Below are 16,120 nucleotides of genomic sequence, written 5' to 3'. Positions count from 1 at the left end.
TGTAGTCTGCAAAAGCAGTTGGGGATGGACCAAGCCTTGGGACCTTATACCTATGTGGGAGAGCCAAAGGAGGCTCCTGGCTCCTGGCTTTGGATTGACACAGCTCTGGCCATTGTGGCAGCTTGGGGAGTAAATCATCAGACAGAATATCCTTCTCTCCGTCTCTCCTGTTTCTATACCTGACTTTCTAATGAAAATAAAAATAATATTTAAAAAGTGGACCAAAAGATAAATAATTCTGTGATTCAGTATTTCTGTAAATGTAATTTTTGTAAAACTTTGCTTTATACCATTGTCAAATCAGTGGTTAAAATTATTACATGCATGACTACAGTTTTAATGAACTGTTATTACGTTACAGTTTACCTTATAGGGCCCAGCATAACAGCCTGGTTACTAAATCATTGCCTTGCATCCTCTGGGAACACAGGTGGGCACCAATTCATGTCCCAGCTGCTTCATTTTTTATCCAGCTCTCCTCTTGCAGTCTGGGAAATCAGTGGAGGATGGCCCAGTGCTTTGGGACTTTACCTGTGTGGGAGATCCAAAAGAAGCTCCTGATTCCTGGCTTCAGATCAGCTTAGCTCTGGCCTTTGAGGCCACTTGGAGAATGGACCAGTGGACAGAAAATCTGTCTCTGCATCTCCTTCTTTCCATACATCTGCCTTTGCATTAATAATAATAATAATATTTACTGCATAAGCAAATAGCTAGCACATTTATAAGAAAGTGATAAAACTGGTATTACTTCACTATATTGTTAAAAATTTCTCCAAAAAGTGATAGGGTTCAGCATTTCCTTGTCTGATCATCACTTAAAGGAAAACACAGCATTTTGGGTTATCTGTCAAAAGAGCCCATACCCTTATCTTAGAACAAAATTAAGTGAGTAGTCCCTGGAAAGGAAATTAAAACAACAACAACACAAAAATAAACTACATGTCCAATGACAGATCTTTTCAACCACTGCCGGAATGAATATTATGCACTGACTTGTCTTAGGGACTAAGCAGATCCAACACGATTTTCCAGCTTTGAAATCAATGACAAATCCATTGGCTGACATGTGCCATTCACTCAACCTGCCACACAACTGATGTGCAAGAAATTTTCAATGTCAACTTCTTGCTAAAGGAGGGAACTGTTAAAAAGTGTCTGATGTTTCAACATTTTGAATGACTAGCTAAAATTTCCCTTGTCTGAGATGATCAGACCTGCACTCGTCTTGATTCCTAGGGTTCTCTCAGAAGAAATAAAGCTATTGAAGGAATACCGATCCACTGGTCACACAATAGCATCACTTGTTTCAAAAAGGTCTTTGATTTACTTTTTCATTTTTTCAGTGACACATTGATCATTCAGGAACATGATATTTCACTTATTGTTGCTTTAAATTTTCTGTTTCTCTCTGTTTTTGATTTGTTTTAATGCTTTTTATTTCAGGGGATGTATAGTAACTGTGTAGTAGAGACTATCACAGACATGAAGATACAATGCACTGTGTATCTCTACTTACAAATCCAAGACGGACTCCCAATGAAACTCTTGAATATATCTTGATAATAGGATGCTGGATTCTCTGCCATTGTCCATACCTACAATGTCAGGAAATATTTTAATAGCAGAATGATGAACTTATGACTGATTATGAAGGACTACTATTGTAATGATGTGGGGGGAAATCAGGGGAGAGAGGATTTTGGGAAGTAGGATGAGATATTCCAGAACCTATGGAATTGCTTCATGGAATACAACAACAAAAATGTTTTGAAAAGCATCTCAAAATCCTAACTAGTTTCATTGTTGGAGGTTTTTTCCACATGAAACCAGTAAGCAAGATGAGGAGTAATAGCAGGTATCTCTACTCTTCAATATGAGCAATAGTGTCCTGAAAAATGAAGGAACAGTGATTTATTGCTTAAAGAAATTGAGTTTAATGAAACAGATATTTTATTTGCCTGCCAGAGAATGAAAAATGGCCATCATATAAGAGATGAGAAACAACATATACTAAGATATAATATTAAATGTGATATGTGTTAATTTCCATGTGTAGAGTAGTCAAGATGAGCAGGTAGAGTATTCAGGATAAGCAACCTAATCTACTCCTTTACATTATTTTTTCTATCAAAAATATAGATTCTGTGCATTTTTGCACATAATAGAATGTTATTTAGCTACGAGAAAGTAAAAAGTATAGAATAAAATGGAAGTAGCTTGAAAGCCTTATTCTAATCGGAATGAGCCAGGCACAGAAAGATTAAATTTAATGATTATTCCGATCAGCTGATGGTTTTAACCCCTGGGTTGGTTCTCTTCTGAGCCCCGACCTCTATTGGAACCAATGAGTATCGCATCTCTCCCCGGCTCTGCCCATCACACTCTTGTACCTCACCTAAACCAGTGGGAGGAGTGCTGGTCGGGTGTTGCATTCCCTGCTAGCACAGGCCATTTCACCTTGGCATTTTGTGTTTTGTACTGTTTTTTTTTTTTTTTTTTTTTTTTTTTTTTATCGCAACCAAACACGGCCAGGCCCCCACACAGTTTCAGCACTTGGGCTTGCCAGTGGATGACGTGAACCGACTCAGCCTGGTCTGCCCCAACCCGAGCCAAGTGTATTCCAGTGGGTCACATTCCAAAGCCTCTTCTGGGTTATTTACCTCCATGCTTCTTGCGTTTATTTGTAGAGTCAGTGTCCTGTCAGAGGATCTGTTCAGGTTCAGGTGGCGGGCACTGTGCTTACTAGTAGTACATGTAGGAGCCTGGACTGGGAATGCCTCAAAGTTTTTTTTAGGGGGATTCCCCTGAACAAAATGGAGGAATCAAAGCATTAATCAAAAAAAGATGGAAAATGGAGTAGATGAATCAACCACCTCAGCTTTATGCTTGCAGCGGAAAACTGGACAAGGGGAAACCCTAAGACGGACTATGTCAATCAGTGGACTCTGCACCAGCCTCATCATACCTGGACTGTTGCTGATGATATGTTGGTGCTTCTAATTGATCGAGGTGACGCTCTGCTGGCTCTGCCTACAAACCTGAGAGGGCCTCCCTAAGAGGCGGTTGAACTTGAACTGGACAAGTGGGATGCTGGACTCTGTATGGTGTAAACTTTTAATTAGGGAATCTCAACGGAACTTGAGCTGTGGTTATGCATCAAGGTGAAGGAATTCATGATGGGGGAAGGGTTTGGGGTGAAGGGGGGGGAATCCCAGTACCTATGAAATTGTGTCATGTAATGCAATGTAATTAATGAATAAATGAATATTAAAAAAAAAAAATTTAATGATTATTGATTCAAGGTGCTGACTGAGATAAATTCATGAAGTCGAGAGTAGAGCACTGGCTTCCAGGGACAGGGAAGAGATGGTGGTATGATGGATTTGCTGTTTGATGAATACAAAACTTCAGTTACGCAACAGATCTCTTGTAGAGATCTGATCTACATCTCTATCATACTTTTGAAATTCTGCTAAAATGGCAGTTTTTCTACTAAGTGTTCTTCCTATGATAAAAATCAGTTGGTAGCTTTTGGTGGGTACACAAATCAGAAGGAATTCAGAATCAGTTGTTTTTACAGTTAAAGGGCAGCTCCAATTTTTTATCTGAAGTTATGTGTGTAGGGAAAGCTAATGTTTATGTAAAAATTCTAAAGGCAACTTTGATTTAACTTTTGTCAATTTATTATTAATAAACAACATTAATAATAATAAATAATGCAAATTTATTCAGTTATGTGCAACTCCGTAACTAAAGAAAGCTAGAATACTTTGTATGGGAAGGTATTTGGATGGCATGCCAGTGTGGAAGAGGGAAACCTAAAATCTTCCAGTCCCTACCTCATTAATTTCTCCGCTTAAAACTCCACAGTAACAACATAGTTCCTCAAGATAATGTTGAACTCCAGGAGTACTCAGGAATACTTTGAAAGCCACTTATGAAATCCAATCCCCTACATAGGATGGAAGCAGGTAATAAAGGAATAAGTTTGGCTTTCCAGTGGTGAATGTTTGGCAGTTAGTAATAGAATGGTAGGACCCAGCACCGTAGCCTAGTGGCTAAATTCCTCCTCTTACTTGTGCCAGGATCCCATATAATGGTCAGTTTGTGTACTGACTGTTCCACTTCCTATCCAGCTCCCTGACTGTGGCCTGGGAAAGTAGAAGAAGCCTTGGGATCCTGCACCAATGTGGGAGACAGGGAAAAATCTCCTGGCTTGGAAACTGAGTGCCCCGATCTGTTTCAGCAAACCAGCAGACAGATCATTCTCTCTGTATCTCTTTCTGTATATATAACTGCCTTTCCAATAAAAAAATAAACTGTTAAAAAACATAGTATGGTAAAAGATTTGCATCCAGAGTATATACATTTTTAAAATTTTACATCTTTTTATTATTATCATTTTATGATACAATTCCATAGGTCCTGGGATTTCCCACATCCTCTCCTCAATTTCCTCTCCCCTCACTGAGTTCCCCTATATCATTACTATAGTATAGTTCTTCATACACAGTCATATGTTCATCATTGTGGGCATGGACAATGGCAGAGAGTGCAGAATCCTATTGTCAAGATATAGTAAACAGTTTCATTGGGAGTCCATATTTGTCTGGAAGTAGATAAAAATATTGCATTGTATCCTCACATCTGGATCTAATAGCCACCAATACACAGTAACTTATTATACTTATTATACATCCCATTAAATGAAAAGCCACGAAACAAAATCAACAACAGGAAATAATAAAAAAAAAGAAATTAACAGCACCATGAGGGCAAATAAGCTACTGAATGACTAATGTGTCGCTGAAGAAATGAATAAGAAAATCAAGAATCTTCTTGAAGAAAATGATGCTGCTGTATGTTTATTAGTCATTGAAGAATTTAATCGATACAAAGTGTTTTGAAGAGATGAAACTAACAAAAAAAATCAAAATCCATGAGATATAGTTTCTGCTGATCTTTGTTGGTGAGATATGTCTCCTGTAGGCAACAAAGATGGTTTTTGTTTTTTAATCCAGTCCACTAATCTATGACATTTGATTGATGAGTTTAAGCCGTTTACATTCAAGGTTAATAAAAATAGATGGTAATTTGGTTCTGGCAGTTTAGCAATGGGTTGTTCACTGATTTAGTATTCTGTTATTATTTTACTGGAATGTTCTTCACATTTGCCTTTGGGTTTGGTGGGCGCTATTCCTTTTCTCTGTCAAGAAAACATCTTTCAGTATCATTTGTCGGGCAGGTTTGGAAGAGGCATGTTCTTTTAACTTTACGGGGGAAGAACGTTATTTCATTTTCAAAGACAGCTTATTTTTCAAGGTATAAAGCAAAACAAAAATAAATTTAGAATGTGATATGTCAAAGTAAGTCACTTAAATCAATAAAAATTGATGACTGGCATGATTATGCATAATTCATACCAAAAAATGGAGGGTTTTTAAAAATGAAATCACAGAACTGTAACTATTGTGTAGCTGCAAACCACATACAATGATCATTAATGTCCTTTACATTTAAAAATGGCAGGCATATGATGTGAAAGCCTGATACAGTATCTTTCACTTGCTCCTCAGGGGAGTTGAGGTGGGGATCTAAGTACAGAAAACTTTTTTTTTTCATTTATTTAAAGACATAACATTTAACACATGGAGGTTGAAACTTACTTTATATTTGAGTGAAATAAATTGAGTATATAGAAGTCTATCCAATTTATATTAGAACAATGTTCATGAAGCAAAATCAAACTAATAATAAAGGGCTTTCAGCATCTAAGATAAGCAGAAGCTGCACATCTCTGCAGATTTGCTTTATCAGTCCAGAGTTAATGTAAGAGCATAGCACCTGATAAAATAATATCACATTCTAGTACCACAGCCAGTGTTGCATTACTCACACGTTGGCACTTGTTTCTTTTCTTTTAACAAGTTGCTATCCATGTGTTAGTCATTTCACAGCTTAACATTTTCTTTGGGAACTTTTATCAAACTACATAAGACTGTTTAAGAGTGATTCATTAAAGAACTTAAAGGCTAAATATGTCTCTCTTCAAAATTCTTTAAAAAATGGAAGTAATATTAATGAAGTTTATACACATGAGGACAAAGAATATAATGTGGACACTGAATATCCTGTAAAAGAATATAATGTGGACACTGAATATCCTATAAAAGCGTGACTAAAATAAAATTTGATAAGTAACATTATTTAAAGCTTTATCATTTATCTTTATTTTAAATTTAGATATACAGAGAAGAAGAGAGACAGAGCGGAAGATCTGTCTGCCAGTTCACTTTCCAAGTGGCCCCAATGATCAGTGCCATACCAATCCAAAGCCAGGAGCCCGGAATGCTTCAAGGCTTCCGATACGGGTGCAGTGTCCCCTGGCCCTGGGCTGTGCCCAACTGCTTCCCCAGCCCTGAGGCAGGGAGTTGGATGGGAAGTGGGACTGCTGGTATTAGAACTGGCGCCTATATGGGATCCTGGTGCGTGTTAGGAAAGGACGTTAGCCGAGAGGCTATTGTGTTGGGTAAGATAAATACTCTATATAGCTGATCTGTACTCATTATCGGGAGTACTGTGAAACATTTGATATTTTCTCTGATAACATGGAAAAAGCAGTGGGGGCCAGGATGGGGAGGATGGAAGGGTAAATTCCAGAGCCTATGAACTATGCCATGAAAAATTAAAATGTGACTATAGGATAGTGACTAAAAATAATTTCCCCAGAATTATAAGCCAATCAAGTTACTATCTTGCAGCATTTGGAAAAGTTGTGGAAAATAGGGTACACGCATTCTTTTTCTCATATTTATGTCCTTTAAAAAAATCTGTTTCTCATTAATTTGCATGTTTGATACATTTACTATAGATACTTTAAACCTTAAAAAGCTCTAATAAAAACAAGTAAATCTGTATTTAGTCACAGATATGAAGTGCTATCTCATTAGAGATTTTGCTGCTTGAGTATCTTCAAATGAAATCCATGGCAAGAGTGTAACTTACAATAAAAATTAACAAGTGATTTATTAATCATGACTTTTTAGGTAATATTGTACACCACATAATTCTCTGGGATATAATAATCAAGTCATTCATAAGGGAATAGGGGTTTCTTCTTTGTATTCTAGTTTAAGAAAAATGGGTCTCTGAACTGAGCTTCCCTTGCCTTTAGGTGAAAGAAGAGGTAAAAACACATTGCATTTGAACTCATTGAATATCCGTTTTCTAGAAAAATGTTGAATTTATCTCTGAGATCTTGGAATGAGTTGTTGTAACTCTGCAAACAGTGGAAGACTATTTTTCTGACTTTCTGATATTCACATCAGAATTTTTAAAATTTTGAAACCTTGACGTAAAGCTTGACATTTTTATAAGCCATATTTCAAATTTTTGTTTCCTCATTAGATTATTCATAGAACATCTCATATTTAATGTATATTCTTTACTTCATGAAAGAAAGACTTCTGATCTGCTGGTTAAGGGACTAAGAATACAATTTAGATATCCCACATGTGTGACAGAGGCAGGACCATCAATTCTGCTTGCCAGCATCTGCATTATCAAGAAGCAGGATCAGGTATCAAAGCAGCTACTCTGATACGGAATCCAGGCTATTCCACCAGTATATTATGTTCTAGGCAAAATGCTCACACTGGATTACACATTTAACAGGAGGGAAAGGAAATTTGTATGTAAATAATGTTAAAAATGTGAGAGAGGGCCCAGCACATTGGCCTAGTGGCTAAAGTCCTCAGCTTGTCTGCGTCAGGAACTCAAATAGGCATCAGTTCTAATACCAGTGGCCCCACTTCCCATTCAGATCTCTGCTTGTGTCCTGGGAAAGCAGTTGAGAATGACCCAATGGCTTGGGCCCTGGAACCCGCCTGAGAGACTCAGAGTAGGTTCCAGGTTCCTGGCTTCAGATCAGCACAGCTCTGGCCATTGCAGCCACTTTGGGAGTGAGTCAGTGGAAGGATCTTCCTCTCTGTCTCTTCTCTTCTCTGTATATCTGACTTTACAAACAAACAAACAAACAAAAAAACACCACAAATCGTTAAAAAAAAGTGACAGGAGATGAAACTTTAGGTAACATTTTATACAAAGCTTCTCCCAGCATCTGCCTGTTTCATAAGCAAAGTTGTTTTTTGTTTTGTTTTTTATTGATTACATTGCATTATGTGACACAGTTTTATAGGCGCTGGGATTACCCCTCAACCCTCCCCAATCCTCCCCCCATGGTGGATTCCTCCACCTTGTTGCATTACCACAGTTCAAATTCAGTTGAGATTCTTTCATTGCAAGCATCTACCAAGCATAAAGTCCAGCATCTTAGTGTCCAGATAAGTTCAACGGTTTCTTGGGGAGACCATCTCTCGTCTGAAGGTAGAGCCAGCAGAGTATCATCCTGATCAATTAAAAGCCCCAACATTACATCAGTAACAATTTATAAAGTTATGGAATTAATTCACATGATATTGAGTAACCAATATGTTAAAAGAGAAAAAAAAAAGAATGCAAGTTCTGAACCACATCCTGTGACTTCTACATTGACATTTCAATTATTAGTTTATATACAACCTGGTTCTATACACCTTAAAATGGCTATAGATTACTATTCAGCTGTCTCATGTCTATTTTAATTTTAGTGTTTAGCAGTTTATAGCGTTGAAGCATGGTTTTGCTGAACCTGGCTGTTTTTCGGGTAGTCTAACTCTATAACTCCAACAAGACATCGGTCAACAGTTTAGGTGAACAGTTTTAGGAGGGGTGTGCAGAGAAATCTTCAACACCCTATTGAGGAGTAACTAATCTTTGTGTCCCACCCAGTGAGGTAGAAATGCCTCCACGCCGACCGTTTCCTGTCTGATTCTAAGCTTTCCTTGTTCTTCTCTATCTATTCTAGATTTTTGTTTGCTTGTCTGTTTGTTTGTTTTGAGGGGTTTCTGGAGCAATCCTGATGGTCATTATGAGAGAGGGTGGGGACCCAAAGTCGGAACCGGACAAGGACCAGAGAAAGCTCCTCTCCCTAGTCCTGAAGGAAGTTTACTGTTCTTCTGTTTCTGCGGACCGCTCAGTGCTCCTGGTTGTCGTCCGATGATCTTGGATCCTGCAAGGCAGGATTTGTGGTAGATCCAAATGGGTGTGGGTGACCTCAGAGTTCTTGGCCCCCGAAGGCACTCCATTTCCCCGTGGTCTCCTTGGCAGTTGAGATGTAGTCCTTGGTGCTGGTACTGATAATCCTTGGTGAGGATCTGGGAGTCTTCAGGGTTGGGATACAAGCCTCCTCCTGTGCCCCCTGCTCCACTCTGGGGTCCCCCGCTGCTCTATGCATATGACCTCCTGTTAAGAGGTTGTTAGGATTGCTCCTGATTCCCCCCATATGCCTTTGTAGTTTTGCTATTGTCTAATGCTGATTCGAGTCTGTTGTCTATGAGTTACCAGTTATGATCCTAATAGGTTATACTTCCCGTCTTCCTCCCACCTTCTAGGGTGATGTGAATGATTCTGTTAATGTTAGATTGATCTGAATCAGTTCATCTAGAAAAACAGTTCTGAAGGAACCTGAAAAGTGAATATTTTGACGTCAACACCTCTGAATCAAAAGTAGGTAATGAGGAAACAGGATAATCACGATTTTAAATTTATTGATCAAGGTGTGAGCTAAATCACAAAATGCTTATTGATACTTTCTTGAGACCTACAGAAGCATAGGCAAAAAAGCTAATTCTTTCTTAAATTAAGTGAAATGATTAAATTCATGAACTATGGAAGTAAGGTGAAATAGAAGATAAAAAAGCAAACTTATAGTCTGGGGAAGATACTTTGGAACAATACTGTCTTAACGAGCCAAGTGATGTGTTAGAGTGCTTTTCACTGAGGTTTAGAAATTAGATTATCTACTTCATCATCATATTTTACAAAACAAGATTTGAAATTACATTAGGAAAAGAGCAAGGTATTTTCTGAATATTTGTATGAATTATTTTTGACAACATAAATCAGTTACAGAATCAGATAATTCCAAAATTTGGAACATATAGATTACTGATTATCTTTTTTACTGTTAAAATAAAGAATTAGGTAATTAAAATAAATCTTAGTTGGATGTTCAATATAATAAGGTAAATAAAGTATATGGCAATTTTTGATAAAATCACTTATAATGCAGTTACTTTTCTATCATCTATTATCTATATTATAATAATGTTCGGAAAGTTATTATTTTAAAGATTGTTTATTTGGAAGTTAGAGTGACAAAGAAAAAGAGAAAAAGAGAGACAGAGAAAGAGAGAGATTCTTCAACTGCAGGATCACTTCCAAATGCTTGAAAAGGTATGGCCTGGACCAAGCCAAAACCAGACCAGAACTCGCTCCAGATCTCCCAGCTGGACAGGATCCCAGAGACTTGGGTGTCTTCTGCTGCTTTCCTGGCAGTATTAACAGAAGGTTGCATTGGAACAAGACAGGTACTCAAAAACGCAGCTGTTCAAACATGGAACAATGTTAACCCACCATGAATCAACGCTTTATCCTGAGAATAACTTTTCATATAAATTTTTACATATTTGCTCAGTTCCCAAGTATCAGGTTACTGTATCTTGCCTCTCCATGATATCACTTTGGTAGGGGAAAATATTTAGAGAAAAAAAATATAGAAGAGTGTGAAAAGAAAAGCATTATTTAATATTCGGTAACTATATTTTCCTGTCTAAATTCAGATGTATATGGTACACAAAGCAATATTTATCACAGCTGCATAGAGGTAAGGTCTATAATTCATAAACACATGACTATTTTCTATCAAGAACATGTATAATTCAAAAGTAGAAAAATCAGTTCCAAAATGACTAAAAAATAAAAATCCTTGCTGGTATAAGGTGGAGCATTTGAACAGAGTGGTGTTGCAGCAATCCCATCCTTGCTTGTGGTGCTAGCATCTCATGTGGTTACTGCTTGAGTGTCACTACTCCACCGCACAGTCAGCTCACTGCTGGTGGCCTGAGAAAGCAGCAGAGGATGTCCCAAGTCCATGGTCCCCTGCATGTGGCTCCCAGTTTTTCACTGGCCCACTTGTGGCCATAACAGTCATTTGGGTGGTGAAACAGCAGAAGGAAGATAACTCTACCTCCTCCTGTCTATCTCTGTATACTTTCAAATAAAATAAAATAAGATGAATCTTAAGAAACGATAGTGTGCAACCTGAGAGCACAGTTTTTTCATATATATATATATATATATATATATATATATATATATATATGCCCTGTGTTCTGTCTCACCTCATTTATGTATGTCACCCAATTGGAAATTGAATAGCAAGTTGATTTATTTATTACTAAACAGTGAAAAGAAAATCAATGCCATTATATTAACATTCAGTTCTAATTGTCAATGTTTTAAGATGTCCTATTGTGAAGATTTACTCTTGGTTTATATGTCCTCTCATTGAAGGTTTTGCAAATTTTTTGCTAAATAATTGAAAAATACTTATATTTGTTCTCATAATTTTCAAGTTGTATGTTGAAATATGTATCAACAACTCCAAGGATTATATTTGTAATCTAAGAAAACTTTCAAAGAACTCCAATTTTATTGATTCTTCCTTCAATTTCACAAATCAATAACACCAAAAAGAAACAGTATGGAAAATAACCTTTAGGCATGTGAAAATTAAAATACTTCCCCAAAGCCCCAGTTAATTACAGAGATATGAGAGACAAGTGAGTTTCAATCAAAATAAGTGTAATAAACATTGTAATTTCTTTATGGTTCTGAGTGAAATGAGTGAAAAGAAAACGTTGACATTATCAGTGATATCTTTTCTATTTAATTTTTACTTCATTATTATTTATTTGAAAAATAATGTTCTGTATTGAGAGAGACACAAATAGAGGGGGGCGGAGAAGACAGAGAGAAAGAGAAGGATAGAAGAAGAGAGAGAGAGAGGAAGAAAGAACGGATCACCGCTGAGTAATTTACTTCCCAAATGAACGTGAGGGCCATACCGGGGTAGGCAGAGCCAGCAGCGAGGACCTCCCTTTGCACCCACATGTGGGTGCACATGCCAAGCAGTTGGGCTGTCTTCCATTGCCTCCGCAGGCCATTAACAGAGAACTGCATTGGATGTGAAGTGATGGGGACTTGAACCATTGTCCACACAAGATGCTGACACTGCAGGAGGCATCTAAATTCACCAAAACACGGCTTTGACATCCCCACCACTATATACTTTTATTATTTGTTTTCTCGTGAGTTCCTTTTATACGTTTTCTTACTTCATGAAATAGTGAGTAAAATATCTTCATTAGATACCTTAATTGAACGTGGCATTCATAAAAACAAACAGTATTTGACTTTGTCTTAATGTAATTAAAAATGATTAAGCTAGTCATTACTGGATTTTCTCTTACCATTGAATTTTCTAGCTCCCGGGTCCATGCTATTTCCTTTCATCTAGTGATAGGTCAATAGCAGAAGTAGGTAGATCATTTGGAAAACTTTATTAAGTAAACATCATTTGTAGAATTTATCATTTTCAATTAAGATCATACTGCATATTTTTTAAGAGTACTGGAAATATACCAGCTTGTGGTTTTATTGGCATTCTCTATTTGGACTGAAATTATATTTTTACAAGGATTAGAGGGAAAAAAGAAAGGAAGAAAGACAGAAGGTTGAGGGAAGAAGAGAAGGAAAAAGGGAATTATAGTTATATTCTTAGAACTGTAGATATAAATACATAAAGTCATATAAAATCACTTAAAGTGTGGGGTTTTATTCCTGCAAAATGAAAATGGTACAAAATACATTTTCTGATTTGATTTTTGGCATTCATAGTTTTGAGTGTGTCTAAAACAATGATGACTGGCAAGTACTCAGACTTGCTATTTTTGAGTTTTAATTCTAAACACTGTTTAGATTTTATAATCTTTATCCATGCAAAAGTACATAATTAATATCATTATTTTTTAAGCAGCATAATTTTTGCAGTAAGGCAAAGTAGGACATACATTTTTCAGGACATAGAGTTAGTACATGATATGTTCATAATGTTGAAATCATAATTTTAAATGGAGCAATGAGTCAGCTTGTCTGACATGGCTTTAAGCTCTTTCATCAGAGAGCAATGTTCAGAGTAAGATCAAGGAAATATAAGAAGATAAACTGAATAAACTTGTTTTTAGTGTATTTAACCAACATATTGTCATTTGTCAGAATAAAAATTAATAATTCACCTCACACACAACTTAATTTGTATTAAGTTAAATGAAAAACAATCGGGTATATTTATTGGTTTACCCAAATCCTTCATTTTGATTTAAACTATTAAGTTACTTTTATGTAAAGGTGAGTTTGTGGGGAAAAGGGTACCCTAATCCACGGTTGGTAGAAATGTAAATAAGTGCAATCATAATGGAAGACAGTATAGAGCTTTCTCAGAGATCTGAAAATAGATAAACCATTTGATCCAGCCATCCCACTCCTGGGAATTAATCCAAATGAAATAAAATTAGCGAGAAGATCAGACACTGAGAGAAAATACTTCTGTCCAATGGTTCAGTCTCCAAATTGCTCCAATCCAAGGCCTAACTGAGCCAAAACCAGGAGCCAGGAGATGTTTGAGGTCTCAAAGGAACCTCAATGTGGTTGTCATATAAAAAGTGTGGTAGCCGCTACTCCCATTATCACAACACGAAAAAGCTGAAGTGCTAAAACTCCAAACGCCCTTTTTAGATCCTTCAATTCCTGAAAACATGGGAAAAATTCTTTCCCTGAATTGGAAAGAGAAATAACAGAAAATCACAGTTTTCTGAAGCAAAAGCCTTTGAAACCATAACCTTTCCTAATACTAACATCTGAGTGTAAAATCTTCAAATGGAATTAACAAATTTTTGAGTCACCATGTGGACAAATCAAAGAGGTAAAAATTCCAGAGAGGCACAGTCTTGGGTAGAGAGCCCTGTTCTGGCCATTGCTGCCATTTTGAGAGTGAACCAGCTGATGGAATCTCTCTCTCTCTCTCATTCTTTTTCAGACCCACACACACGCACTCACTGTAGAATCTAAACCACTAATAATATATATTGTAGACAGTGAGGAGCAATAGGATCTCTCATTCCTTGTTTGTGAGATTCAAATTTTTACACAATAAAGCTCAACATTTTATTTGATATCCACATATGCTAAAGCTTTCCTAGATATGTTCAGATATATCTTGAATTGCAATTTCATTCTTTTTATTTTCAAAGTAAAACCTTTACATAGAGTTCCATCTTTTTATTTCATTTGGCTTAATAATACATATACCAAAACCCACAGAATATGTAACAAAATGTGTGAAACTCAAAGTATACTGTGGCCTAAGATAAATAAAACTGTCTTAATTTTGCCTTACTGATTTGGACAAAATAGCACACTGATACGACATGGTGATAGTGATAGAGTATTTATACAAATGTGGAGAGCTGAGTTACAGGAACTCTCTGCATTTTGCCTTCTATTGTGTTGAAATCTAAAACTTCTTTACAAAAAAACACTTTTCAATAAATTATAATTGCATCACTTTTATTAACATTCATAAATCAACAATATTAGACAGTGTTATTTTTATTCAAAAAAGTAATTCAGACTTTTGTAATTACATGATGATTTTCATCAAGAAAATACTATACAACAAGGGCAAAACAGCACCTTACTTCCTGTAGTCTGGTTTAAATGAATGCTTTCATTTTGACTCATTAAGTAAAATGAGTAATATAATATCATTCCATTTTCCCAAAATTACCTAAAATGTTGATGATTTCATTTTCTTTCATATTTGAATTTTGGTAGATATCATTCATACATTTTTGGCCTAATTCATTTATTAAACATTAATACATTTGATAAACAATTTGAATATCTTAATGTACTAAATTGTCACTGTATTATAAAAGATTTCTGATGACATTCCCTTTAATATATTTGAAATAATCATAAATAGATGTGTAAATATAGAAGTAGAGATACAAAGACATACATGTACTTAAATATATGATTGTTTATTAAAATAAAAAGTATCATATTTAATTTTCCCCACAATTTTATGCTTGTGCAACTGATTTGTCTTTGTAGTCATTCATTCAAAAATAATTCCACTATATTAAATGACTTGCAAAAATATAAGTAAAAACTGAAAAAGAAGATATATCAGCCCACATGCAGATCTCATGCAAATTAGGGAGGCAATAGCTATGTAATATAAAGAAAGTATACAGTGCAGTATTTTTAAATGTTATTTAAACAGTATTTGGATAATCACATGTGGTATAGACTGGAACTCAAAGTCAAGGAGTTACCAGTGAACTAAAAACTAAAATCCTACAGTATATTTTGCAGCTGCCTCTCATTGTACAGTTTGAATTATGTTCCAGGATAGTGACTGGCCTTCTTTCTCCACATTCTAGGAGACAGGTTCTATGAGACAAGTAGAATCCAAACATGTGATTTATGAATTTTACAAACACAGAATGAGTTTGTCAGAGAAAGCAAATCATCTGCTGAAGAAAGATACTCAGAGGAAATGCTTGCTGACTGATAATGTGGAGATCTTCATGCAAGTTGAAGCTTGGAAAAACTGTGTGAAGTGGCCGTGTGTGTGTGTGTGTGTGTGTGTGTGTGTGTGTATGTTGAGGGGATACATTAGTCCCATTAGTTTCAATTATGTGTTGCCAGGCAAAAAGAGATCACTGTTGCAATCACTGAATAGATAACAGGAAAGGAATATAGAAACTATCCGGAGGCCAGGGATTCAGTTGTTACTTTGAAAAGAATGTTCAAGAAAGCCTTCAAGTAATAGTCAAAACATGTGAAAAATGGAAGCAGATGAAGGACTGAGTCCTTGGCTATCTGATAAAGACGCTTCTCAATTTGTGAAACAGCTTGTACAAATGCTTTCATTTTCTAAATGGCAAAGATTTTGGATAGGATATATATGTAATATTCTGAATCACATTTTTAAAAACAGAACTCCTAACTACTTTCTCTTCTTCTTCTTTTTTTTTAAGGACTGTCTGTCTGCCAGAGAAAAAGAATAGGTGGAGTGAGATCACTTCAAACGTTACTTTATTAAGCCCGG

This window comes from Ochotona princeps, chromosome 14, assembly GCF_030435755.1.
Source record: "Ochotona princeps isolate mOchPri1 chromosome 14, mOchPri1.hap1, whole genome shotgun sequence".
Lineage (NCBI taxonomy): Eukaryota > Metazoa > Chordata > Mammalia > Lagomorpha > Ochotonidae > Ochotona > Ochotona princeps.
This window is presented reverse-complemented; position numbering follows the sequence as displayed.